Source organism: Ochotona princeps, chromosome 6, assembly GCF_030435755.1.
Source record: "Ochotona princeps isolate mOchPri1 chromosome 6, mOchPri1.hap1, whole genome shotgun sequence".
Taxonomy (NCBI): domain Eukaryota; kingdom Metazoa; phylum Chordata; class Mammalia; order Lagomorpha; family Ochotonidae; genus Ochotona; species Ochotona princeps.
This window is the reverse complement of record NC_080837.1, coordinates 3788055-3800080: the sequence shown is the minus strand read 5'-3', so window position 1 is coordinate 3800080 and position 12026 is coordinate 3788055. Positions and strand designations below refer to the sequence as shown.

The window sequence follows — 12026 nt, the reverse complement described above, 5'->3', positions numbered from 1 at the left end:
GGGTGCTTGGCAGCGGCCCCTGTAGTGTTGTTGGCCAGCGCCCTGCCTCCGCCCTTTGGGGTCGTTGTTTATCCTTAGACTCTTGCGGGGTGAACGGCCTCGGGGCGTGGGAGGCTGGGCTGTTGGTTTGCACTAACTGCCCACCTGGGAGGAGGCCTCCCAGCGATCTGGCCTTGGGTTGAGGAGCACCGGCTGAGCTGGTTGCATCGTCCTGTTGCATGCCTGCCTCCGAGGTATGCGGTTCACCTGGCGCGGCCTTGATTGATTTAATGGGTGGATGGCTTAGGTGTTCCCAGCACAAAATTGCCATTTGTTGGTTTCTGTGAAAAGAGAGATTGCCAAGAGCGTTTCCGTTTTTTTTTTTTCCCCTAAAGATTTATTTTTAATAGGCAGAATTTACAAAGAGAAGGAGAGACAGAAAGCTCTTCCGTCTGCAGATTCACTCCCCAAGCCAGAGCTGTGCCTATCTGAAGCCAGGAGCCAGGAGTTTCTTCTAGGTCTCCCACGCAGGTGCAGGATTCCAAGGCCTCAGGCGGTCCTCTCCTGCCTTCCCAGGCTGCAAGCAGGGAGCTGGATGAGAAGTGGAGCTGCCGAGACTTGAACCAACCCATAGGGGATGCTGGTGCTTGCAGGTAGATTAGCCTGTTGAGCTGTTTGGTCCCAGAAACGTTTCCTTTTGATCACCATTGTTGGGGTACAACTGTGTGTGACTCACAGTTTGATACATTTACATGTCCATGCTTTGTACACACACAGAGTGGACATTCTCCATTTCGTTCAAAGAACAGAGCTGGTTGCAGCCCACGTGCTAGCTGAACACCAGCGAGCTGTGACCTGTTGTTGGAAAGGCAGGAGACTTCTGTTTCTGTTCTTGATGTTACCTGACCCAGCATCTGCATTGTGATCTCAAAGGAGGACGGTCAGCGTGCTAATGCCTTGGAATTTTTTTTGAGGAATTTTTTGTTGTTGTTGTTTCCATAATAACCCTAGTGGGCGAGGTGCCGCTCTGTCCCACGTTGCTTTGCAAAGGGTGGGTAATTCCATGAGCAAACTCTCCGGGCCACCTTCGGGTTCATGTAGGCGTACGGGGAAGTGTAGAAGCCCCAGCTTGGGTCACCAGCTTCTCCCGTCTACCGAGGCTTGCAATCACACCCCACCTAATGCCGCCAGCATCCAGCCAGTCACCCCATCTTTTTGCTAGAGTGGAGAGTAGACCTGGGGGGGCTCTCTCCTAGCCCCACCCTCGCATTGCACAAAACTGCACTGGATGATATGTAGGCGCTTGCATATGGTCACTTTCCAGGTAAATTTTATTGGCAACAGGCTAGATTACTTTAAGGAATATGTTTTAGTCAAAGGTTTTTTGTTCTATAATTGTCACAAGAGGAGGATGCCAAGAGACTCCTGTGGAAGTTGATTCCCTGGCTTTCCTGTTTCTCCGTAGCAAGTTGAAGGCAGGACTTAATTCCCAAGAGAAGGAGAGACTGAAAATTCTTTCTTCTGCTGGTTCACTTCCCAAGTGGCTGCAATGGCCGGAGCTGAGCTGATCCGAAGCCAGGAGCTTCTTTCGGGTCTTCCACGTGGGTGCAGGGTCCCAAGGCTTTGGACTGTCTTCCGTTGCTTTCCCAGGCCGCACGCAGGGAACTGGATGGAAAGTGGAGCTGCTGGGACATGAACCAGTACCCGTATGGGATCCTAGCTTGTGCAAGACGAGGATTTGGCCACTGAGGCGTTGCGCTGGGCCCTTGGTAGCTGTGTTTGATTTTTTACAATCTAATCTCCCCAGGAATATAGCTTGAGTGCTAATCTTTTTGCTGAGAGGAGACATTTGAACTGAAGTTGGATACGGGATACCCTGTGTTGGCTTTCTCCTTTGAACTTGGCAGGAGCCCTGTTCTAAGGATGAAATAATGGAGATTGGATAATGTGCCAGGCCATTCTGCTTGAGTGTGTCTGGAAGGGAGTCGGGGTTTGGACTGTCTGACCCAGAGTTCTGCTCTTTTCCTTCCGGTGTCCTCGGAACATGAAACATGTGCACTTATTACTAGCACAAGGCCAGAGCGTTTCTTTTCTTTAAAAGCAAATTATTTTAAAGACTGAGTGACAGAGACTGGAGGGAGAGACAGATTTTCCATCCTCGAGTTCCCTATGTGGTCAGAGTGACGAGGGCTGGACCTGCCTCCCAGGTTGGTGGCAGGCCTCTCCCAGGTGCGTTAGATGAACAGCTGAGCAGCTGCACCTTGAACCCACACTTGGATGTGGGGTGCCCAGGATGCTGTGGCTGAACGGCTGTGCCACAGTGCCCACCCGTGCCTGTGTTCTTGTAAGATTTCTGGTTTTCCTAAGCTTTCGAGGCTGCATGTGTGTGTCCTGGTGTGTGGAAACCCTCTGGTTGCTGGGATTCTGTGACTGCTCCCTCATCTGCAGCCGTTTTCTCTCTTCTTTCCCTTTATTATGATTTACTTATTTGAAACAGCAGCGTGAGCTCTTCGCTCCACTCGTTCAGTGCCTACATGGCCACAGTGGCCAGCGCTGGGTACGTTGGAGCCAGGAGCCAGGAACGTCATCTTGGTCTCCCAGGTGGTTAATTCCGGTTGTCCTTAGCAGGATCTCCTGGGCTCTGCAGCCTGTGTGTTGAAACCTGGCACAGCTGATGAGCTGCAGGTCGCCCGGCCTGTGATTAGCAGGCTGTTGATTTGTGATTTACCCTTCACTTTAGCAACTGCCCTGATTGTATTGCAGGTGTGTGTGAGGGCTCCTTGACTCTGTCCTCTGACGCCTTCTCATCGTAGAAGGAGGTAGGGTCCTGTATTCAGTGTGCCGTGTGGCAGTCTGGGAAATCAGGTATTTCAGAATTCAAGCAAAATAGTTCTATAATTAATACTAAACTGGAACATCTAAATGTTCTGATGTCTGTGGTTTGAGTGTAAATAGCAAATTTGCAAAGTAAGTATTGGCTATGTAGCTGCACTGACATCGTGATTTCCTGAAACGTCTTATTAACATTTTTGGCCACGTATAAGGTAACCAGTTCTTTGTAGAGGTGGAATAACTGGAATGATTCACTATTGTAGGTACACTTTTCAGGGAAAATGTCGGCTTTGTTGTACATCAAACTGTGTCACCACTCTTAAACAAAAGATAGCAGAGGTGGGCCCGGCACAATGGCTAAATAGCTAAATCCTCATCCTGCAAGCACTGGTATCCCATGTAGGTGCTGGCTCTTGTCCAGGCCACTCCACTTCCCATCCGGCTCCCTGCTTGTGGCCTGGGAAAGCAGTCGAGGACAGCCCGAAACCTTGGGACCCTGCACCTGTATGGAGACCTAGAAGAAGCTACTGGCTCCTGGCTTCGGATCAGCTCAGCTCCAGCTGTTGCAACCATTTGGTGAATGAACCAGTGTATGGAAGCTCTTTCTCTTACCAGTAAAATTAAATAAGCGTTAAAAAAAGAAAAGCAAAAAAACAGAAGAGGAGGGGTGTGGGTTGATGGTTTGAGGGCTGTCCCAGCTGTGTGAGAGAAGAGTGATGGAAGCATTAGCGTCCTTTAGGTGTAGCCTAAGAAACGGAAGCTGCAGCAGCATCCAAGTGATGGTCAACTGGGAGAGAAGTTATTCTCAGTAATAGTCCAGGAAGTTTCAAGGTGTGAGAGGTGAGGAAGGAGCTTACTGGTAAAAAAAACCACCATCAGCAGTGGCAAGAGAACACAGTTCGTGTTTGAGGAAGTGACCAAATGAGGGGGAGTGAGTGATGGTAGCAGGCGCTGGCCGTGCTTTGGAGCAGAGGGACTGTGTATTCTGGTGTGTGGCTGCAGGTGGGTTGTGAAACAGCGCCACCACAGAGAAACTGGCAGTTTCAGTCGAGCTAAGGACAATACCTTCTGTGTGACTTCATATGTGAAAGGCCTAGCAAAAGTGGCTGCCTTCCTCCAAGGCTAATGCAAGTAAGAAAGAATGCTAATAGTTAACTGCTGCAAGTAACCCAACTCTGTCAAGGTGGAGAGGGTGTACACATTGAATCTTTACTTCTGTAACAGTGTAGCATAGCTGTAGGGGAATTTCTGAACTTGCGATATTCTCAACAGGGTGATGCTCACAGGTGTGCTGTTAAAATAGAAACCAGGGACCTTAAGTGAGATTCTGTTTGTGTGAAGTACAAAAACAGGCCAGGCTAATCCTTCCTGGTAGGTGTTAGAACGGTGGCTGGTGCCAGCCGAACACTGTGGCACTCACGGAGCGTTGATGAATTGGATCTGGATGCAGGTGATGTATTTGTGAGAACTTGTAGAGCTGTGACGCTCAGGTGTGTACTCTTGCTTTGCGTGGTACCCTCTGAGGGAACCGTGGAACATGGACCAGAACTTGAAGCCAGAACCGATCTGAAGCCAGGAACCTGGAGCTGCTTCTGGGCCTCCCACAGGTGTTCTGAGGCCCAAACACTTGAGAAATCCTCTATTGCTTTCCCAGGCCGTAAGCAGGGAGCTGAATTGGAGGTGGGCAGCTGGGACACAAAACTGGTTCCCATATGGCATGCTGGCACTACGGGCCAGAGGCTTAGCTTACTATGCCATGGTGCCAGCCCCGAGCTTGATCTGGTTCACTCCCAAATGTCCACAACACACAGGTTGGGGCTACCCTGATGCTTAGGAACCCTGGAACTCCTGCTGGGTTATCCACATAGGTGGCAGGGTCCAGGTACTTGAGCTGTCTGAGCCGTCATCTTCTGGCTCCCTAGCTGCATTAGCAGGCAGCTGGACTGGAAGTGGAGTAGCTGGGCCTCAAACTGGTGTTCTGCTAGAGAGTGCAAGCATCTCACATTGAGGCTTGACCCAGTACACCACAGTACCTGTCCCCTGGAGTGATGCATTGATGTGCGTATTTTGCAGAAGTTTCTGATAAAAGGGAGGAGGGAGTTTGCCAAAGATTGAGTGGATACTATAAAGTGTCCTATGTCTTTGAGGACAGGGCGAGAGTTCCCATCCTCTGGTTCGCTACCTGATTTTTTTTTTTTAATGTTATATGTTCTTTGTTAACCTTTCACTTTTTTAAAAAAGATTTATTTATTATTTTTATTATAAAGTCAGGTATACAGAGAGGAGGAGAGACAGAGAGGAAGATCTTCCGTCCGATGATTCACTCCCCAAGTGACCACAACGGCTGGTGCTACGCCGATCCGGCGCCGGGAACCAGGAACCTCTTCCGGGTCTCCCACGTGGGTGCAGGGTCCCAAAGCTTTGGGCCGTCCTCAACTGCTTTCTCAGGCCACAAGCAGGGAGCTGGATGGGAAGTGGGGCTGCTGGGATTAGAACCGGCACCCATATGGGATCCTGGGGCGTTCAAGGCAAGGACTTTAGCTGCTAGGCCACGCCGCTGGCCACTCACTACCTGATTGTAACTGGGAACCAAGTCTGGTCTCCCCCGTGGGTGGCAAGAACCCCCAGTTACTTGAGCTGGCACCGTGGACTGCTGGGGTCTGCACTGGCAAGAACCAGGCATTGAACCCAGGAACTCCACTGAGGGGTACGGATATCCCAACTCAGGGTCTTATTACTGTTTTTAATATTTATTTATTTTTATTTAAAAGGCAAATTTACAGAGAGAAGGAGAGACAGATCTGCCATCAGCTGGTCACTCCCCAGATGGCTGCAACAGCTAGACCTGAGCTGAGCTGAGCTGATTTGGAGCCACTTCCCATCCAGCTTCCTGCTTGTGGTCTGGGAAAGCAGTGAAGGACGGCCCAAAGCCTTGGGACCCTGCACCTGCACGGGAAATGCAGAAGAGGCTCCAGGCTCCTGGCTTCAGATAGGCTCAGCTCTAGCCATTGCGGCCACTTGGGAAGTGAATCAGTGGATAGAAGATCTTTCTGTGACTCGCTCTCCCTGTAAATAGGCTTTCCAATAAAAAAATAAATATAAAAAATGTTTTTATTAATACAGAATTAAATGAGAGAATACATACTTGTCACCTAGCACCCACATTTTCAAAGTATTAAAATTCTACTCAGTTTTTATTAGCCTAATACAAACTTGAGTGTGTGACATCTCAGTGCCTGACTGATGCACGTTGAGGTGGATGTTTGGCACACTGGCATTCCGCCTGGGAAGGCTGTTTCAGCGCTTGGCTCTGCTTCCAGGCCCAGCTCCTGCCCCCTGCCCCCCGCAGGTCCTGGCTCAGGCAGTCTGGTTCTTGCTGTGCCCGCAGGAGGCCTGGGTTTGGTGCCTGGCCTCGCTCAGCTCTGGTTGTGCTGGGTATTGAGCCAGCAGGTGGGAGCTCTGTTTGCCTGCCTCTCCCTCCATCTCTTATAAAAAAATTAAAACATTAAGTGGAGAAATGTAAGCCTTTCCCCCCCCCCCCACAACTGATGAAAATTCTGCAACTTAAAGGTTGGAGTAGGATTATGATAGGATATTAACAATGGGAAAGGGAAAAAAATTAAAGATTGATTTATTTGAAAGTTATGGGAGTGGGGGGTAGAGAGAGAGAGAGAGAGAGAAAATGAGAGAATGAGAATCTTCATTCACTGGTTCACTTCCCAAATGACCACAATGACCACAACTTGGCCAGCTCAAAACCAGGAGCCAGGAGGCTTCATCTGGATCTCCCACACAGGTGCAGGATCCCTGAAGTTTTGGGCCCTTTGCCACTGCTTTCCCAGTGCTTAAGCAAGGAGCTGGGTTGGAAGTAGAGCATCCAGGACTGGAACTGGTGTTTATATGGGATACTGGTGCCACAGGCAGAAGACAAGCCTGATACATCACCATGCCAGCCCTAAAACGTGTGTTTCTGTGAGGGGAAGTTCCTAGGAAGTGGAAATGAGCCTGAGGCGTGTGCCTTGTGCCTTTTTCGGTGTTGTGGTTGTGCCAGTCTTGTGGCTTTCTGAGACTAGCTCTGCTATCTGATTGAATTCCGACAGACCTGCTAATTGTTGCCACTGAGTGGTAGGTGTGTGGGGGCTCCTCAGGCTCAGCCCAGCTCAGGCCACCTGCTTGGCGGATCCACACAGAGTGGCCCAGAGTTTGATTTATCCCGAAGGTGGGGGTCATTTTTGGGTTTTAGGGGTTTTGGGTGCTTACTGTGCACTCTTTTTTCTTTACTACGTGAATGTGTTTTTTAATCCTCTCATGCGTGCTTTTTTGTTCTTTTTCCTTCTTTGAGACTTCCTGTTTCATGTGGGCATATGTCTGAAGTTTGTGTTTGAAAACAGCTTGAAGTGTCCTTTTTCTGAGTGCATCACTGAAGCCACCAGCGCTTGCCTTTGTGCTTGAGGTGTGTGTGAGGTTTCTGTCAACTGCTCTCTGTTTGCTGACTTCTATGCTGAGCCAAAAGTGTTCATTTTATGTGTTACAGAGGATTTCACGTAACGGCCGGCTCTAAGAAATGCTGTGTTTTTAAAAATGTTTTCAAGAGGAACCAGGGCATTTAGGTCTAAGTATTTAAATGCTTTTGGCTTGGAGGGAGTAACTGCAGTCACATTTACTATGCCTGGTCTCACCCATTGACTTTAAATTGAGTTCCTCTTAAATTCTAGGCAGTCTTTTTTTAAAGATTTATTTTATCTATTTGAAGGAGTTAGCGAGAGAGACAGATCTTACATCTGCTGATTCACTCTCCAAATGGTCACAACAGCTGAGGTTGGGTCAGGGCAAAGCCAGGAACCCGGAGCTGGGAGTCTCATCCAGGTCCCCAACATGGTGCAGGAGCCCAAGTACTTGGACCACCTTCTGTTACATTCCCATGTGTATTAGTGGGATTGGAGGTGGAACAGCCGGGACTCCGACTGGTGCCCATTTGGCCTGCTGGTGCTGCAGGGTGGTGGCTTTACTCCTGTGCTGTGGTGCTGGCTCCCGTTCCAGGCAGTTTTGGTGGCTGAATAAGACAGGGTCCTTTGCCCTGTTCTGGGTGGTGACATACACAATGGAAACACAGAGTGGCGATGAGGAGCCGGGTGAGGTGTCTCAAAATGGTAGCATGTAGCCTGATCCCAGAAAGAAAGACTGGAGCCACCTGTTCCCAGAGGGGAGGAGGGAAGGGAGGAGGATAGTGTGGAGGATACTTGGTGTGGAGCTCTGAGGCAGCGGCTGGGGTGGGTTTGAGCAGTGTGGAGGCCAGTGTGTCTGGGGTGTAGTTGGGGTAGAGCGTCATGCTTGCTCTAACTTCAGAGTAAATCATGCCATGTGATAGAGAAGACATATTTGTTTCCCTCCCACCGCCCCCATTTGGGTGGTTCTACAGACTTTGTCTTTCTGTATTACATTTTAGAATCAGTTTTTCCAAAAAGGCCATCTGGTGTTGGGTTAGTTGTATTTGATACGTACGTCAGTTGAAGAGAATTGACAGTGCACCTTCACATTAGTTCATCTGTGAACGGAATGCGTCTGTCCACTGAGTTTCCTCAGCAGTCATTGCTAATTTTCCTTGTAAAGTTGCAGCAGATTTATTAGATATATTCCTAAATATTTTAAGCTACTACAATTTCGCTTGTGATTTTTTTTCTGCTGTTATATGACCTGTCCACATTGAGCATGTGGTCTCTGACCTTGCTGAGTTCATTTGTGGTGAAATTTGTGTTTGTGCATTCTTGAGGATTTTCTCCACATCATTTATCATTGGTAATAGACAGTTTTCCTCCTCCTGGTCCAGCATTTAGGCTTTCTGTATCATGTTTCCTTGCACTGGGCTGGGACTTGCAGCACGGTGGTGTTAAATAGAAGCACAGGTGATCAGGGTGGACATGCTTACCATGAGGGAAAGCCTGCGCTCTCTCACTGCAGGTATACAGGTATGCTCCGGCCGGCAGAACCAGTAATGTGGACAGGGAGAGGGTCTGGGGTGAAGCACCGACAGGAGACCAGTGATGGTGGAAGTCTCTGTGAAGTCTCTCTCTTTATTACTCCTTCACCTCTCCTTATATACTCTCCCTCCCACCTCCTCATTTAGCAGGATATTGGATACAGATGAGTCCAATTAGTCTAGGTGTTTTTAGCCACAAGCCCAGTTCCTATTCCTGCCCAGTTCCTGTTCCTGCTCAGCCTAATGAGCACTAATCAGCTCCTTAGCCCACAACACAGGTGTACTGTGAGCTGTAGCTGCTTTGTGGCAGCCAGCTGCCAGCTGCCCACTCTAGAGATCATGAATGGTGGTAAATGTTGTGGAGCCTCCTGCTTTTGTTGATATGATCATGTATGAGTTTCCACGCATTTAATGTAATTTTTAAATGAAGCTTTTTATTTTGAGATAGTTCTAGAACCATGTGCAGTTACAAGAAGTGATACACCAAGATCGTGCATATTTTCCCGGTTTATACTGTTGGTTGAGTCTTATGAAACTCAGTGTCTCTGTGCAATGCACTGACATTGACATTGTCCAGCTGTGGGACACCCCTTCCTGTGGCTCTCTTAGAGCAGTGCCCACCTACATTTTTCGGTCCCTGGAACCACTAATCTTCTTTTTTTCTTTGTCCCTCTTCTGCTTTAAATTTGAAAGGCAGAACAACCTCAAGAGAGATGGTGAGACAGAGAGAAAGCTCTTCCATTCACTGGGTCGCTCTCTAAATGGCCTCTAGGACGATTGGAGGTCCGCCCATGGCTCCCCCGTGGGTGACTGGGGCCCATCCACTGGCTTCACAGGTGCCTTAGCAGGGCGCTGCGTCGGAAGCAGAATGGTGGCGAGTCAGGGCTGTCACAGTACTATGGAATATTGGCTTCTCCAGCACTGGTTTAACTTGCTGCGCCACAGCTCCAGCCCCTGGTCTCCACTTTATAGCTTTGCCATTTCAAGAGTGTATACAAATGGAGTCTTACTGAACGTAATTTTTGGGGGTGGGTTGGCATTTTTCACTCTCCTGCTGTCCCCACCTCACTGCTGTGTTGTGTATGGTATGAGTGTACAGTAGGTTGTTAATCCACCACCTATGCATGGGTTTTTTGTATGATGTAAATGATGAGGCATGCAGTTGCTGGGTCATACACAAGCTGTGGGTTGGATATTTTGTGAATTTTGCCGCTTAGGTAAGCGTGGCTGTGCCCTGTACCATTTCCACAGGCAGTGCGTGAGTGGTGTGGTTTTTCTGCACGCACACCAGGACTTGGCTATGACTTTTCCGCGTAGTTAGAAGGGCAGAGAGACAGACAGCTTCCGCCTGCTGGTTCACTCTCTAAATGTTGGCAACACCAGGGCTGGGCTGAAGCCAGGCACCGTGTGTGTAAGAGGGTAGACCACCTGCTGGACTGGACTGAAGCAGAGCACGGGGAACTCAGTGTGTGTTTCCCACATGAGTGGCAGGGACTGACTGACTTGGTGACCACCTGCTGCCTCCCAGGGTATGCATCAAAAGGAAACTGGGCTCAGGACCAGAGCTGGTGCAAGGACCAGGCTCTCTCTCCAGGCTGTGGGTATCCAGGCAGTGTCTGAATGGCTGTACCAGCATGCCTGGTTGTTTATTTTAGCCGCCTTCAAAGTTGTATGATAGTTAGTTTTCATTTTAATTTGCAATGAGCATCCTTTTTGGGTGCCTTTTGATGCCATCTGTTTTTTTCTAAAGATTTATTTATTATTTTTTATGGAAAGGCAATTTTTTTTAAGACTTATTTAATTTTTATTGGAGAGTCAGATATACAGAGAGGAAGAGAGATAGGGAGGAAGATCTTCCATCCGATGATTCACTCCCGAAGTGAGCGCAATAGCTGGGGCTGAGCCAGTCCGAAGCCAGGAGCCAGGAACTTCCTCCGGGTCTCCTACGTGGGTGCAGGGTTCCAAGGCTTTGGGCTGTTCTCTTCTGGTTTTCCAGGCCACAAGCAGGGAGCTGGATGGGAAGCGGGGATGCTGGGATTAGTACTGGCGACCATATGGGATCCTGGCGTGTTCCAGGCAAGGACCTTAACCACTACACTATCGTGCCAGGCCCTATTCCTATTTTCTGATTGGATTGATTGGGGTTTTACTGTTACAGTTCTTTTACATGTTATGTGCACTGCGTTTATCATATATGTGGTTTGCAAATGTCTTCAGCCTGTAGTTTGCCTTTCTGTTCCTTTACTAAGGCTTTGCAGAATGAAAGTTTAATTTTTCAAGAAGTCCATTTGAATGGTTTTTCTTTGGATGAGTTGCGCTTTTGGAGTTAAGACTAAGAACTCGGGGCCAACACAATGGCTCACTACCTAATCCTCTGCCTGCAGGTGCAAGCTACCCCTATGAATGACAGTTTGTGTCCCGGCTGCTCCACTTGTGATCCAGTTCCTGCTTATTACCTGGGAAAGCAGCAGAACATAGCCTGAGTTCTTGGGCACCTGCACGCACGTGGGAGACCCAGAAGAAGCTCCTGGCTCTTGGCTTTGTATCAGCTCAACTCTGGCTGTTGTGGCTATTTGGCAAGTGAATCAGCAGGTGGAAGATCTTTCCATCTCTCCTTCTCTTTGTAAATCTGCCTAGTAAAAAATCAGTAAAATTTTTAAAAGATCTATTTATTTTTGTTGGAAAGGCATAGTAGATTTACGGAGAGGAGGAAAGAAAAAAAGAATCCGAGGCTAGGAGCCAGGAGCCTCTTCCGGGTCTCCCACGCAGGTGCAGGGTCCCAAGGCTTTGGGCCGTCCTCGACTGCTTTCCCAGGCCACAAGCAGGGAGCTGGATGGGAAGTGGAGCAGTCGGGATTAGAACTGGTGCCCATATGGGATCCAGGTGCGTGCAAGGCAAGGACTTTAGCCGCTAGGCTACTGAGCCGGGCCCTGTTCATTTCAAGTGTAGATCGGCTGTGGGCTGAGAGTGTGCAGTGATGGCAGCCCTTGGGAGTCGGTCCTGCTTTCCGAGGCCCTGCACTTGCTGGTGAACAGATGATAGTGTGTGTCATTTGTTATTTGGTGACTAGCGCTCTCCATCCAGTTCCCATTGTTTTAGAGCAGTTGCAAGATCTTCGTGTATGTAAGGTAACGCTCGCTATGGGCAGGCATACCGTTTCATTCAGCAGTCTTTGCTATGGAGTCTGCCTCTGTGTTCACTGACTGAAGTAAATTAAGAATGTGTTGCTTGGGATGAA

At 48.9% G+C, this 12026-nt stretch overlaps 1 protein-coding gene across 3 annotated transcripts in view; it reads left to right on the top strand.

Annotated features, from left to right (window-relative positions):
• EDC3 (enhancer of mRNA decapping 3) overlaps nt 1-12026 on the top strand; it is a 48687-nt gene that overhangs the window by 347 nt on the left and 36314 nt on the right. The window lies entirely within an intron of this gene.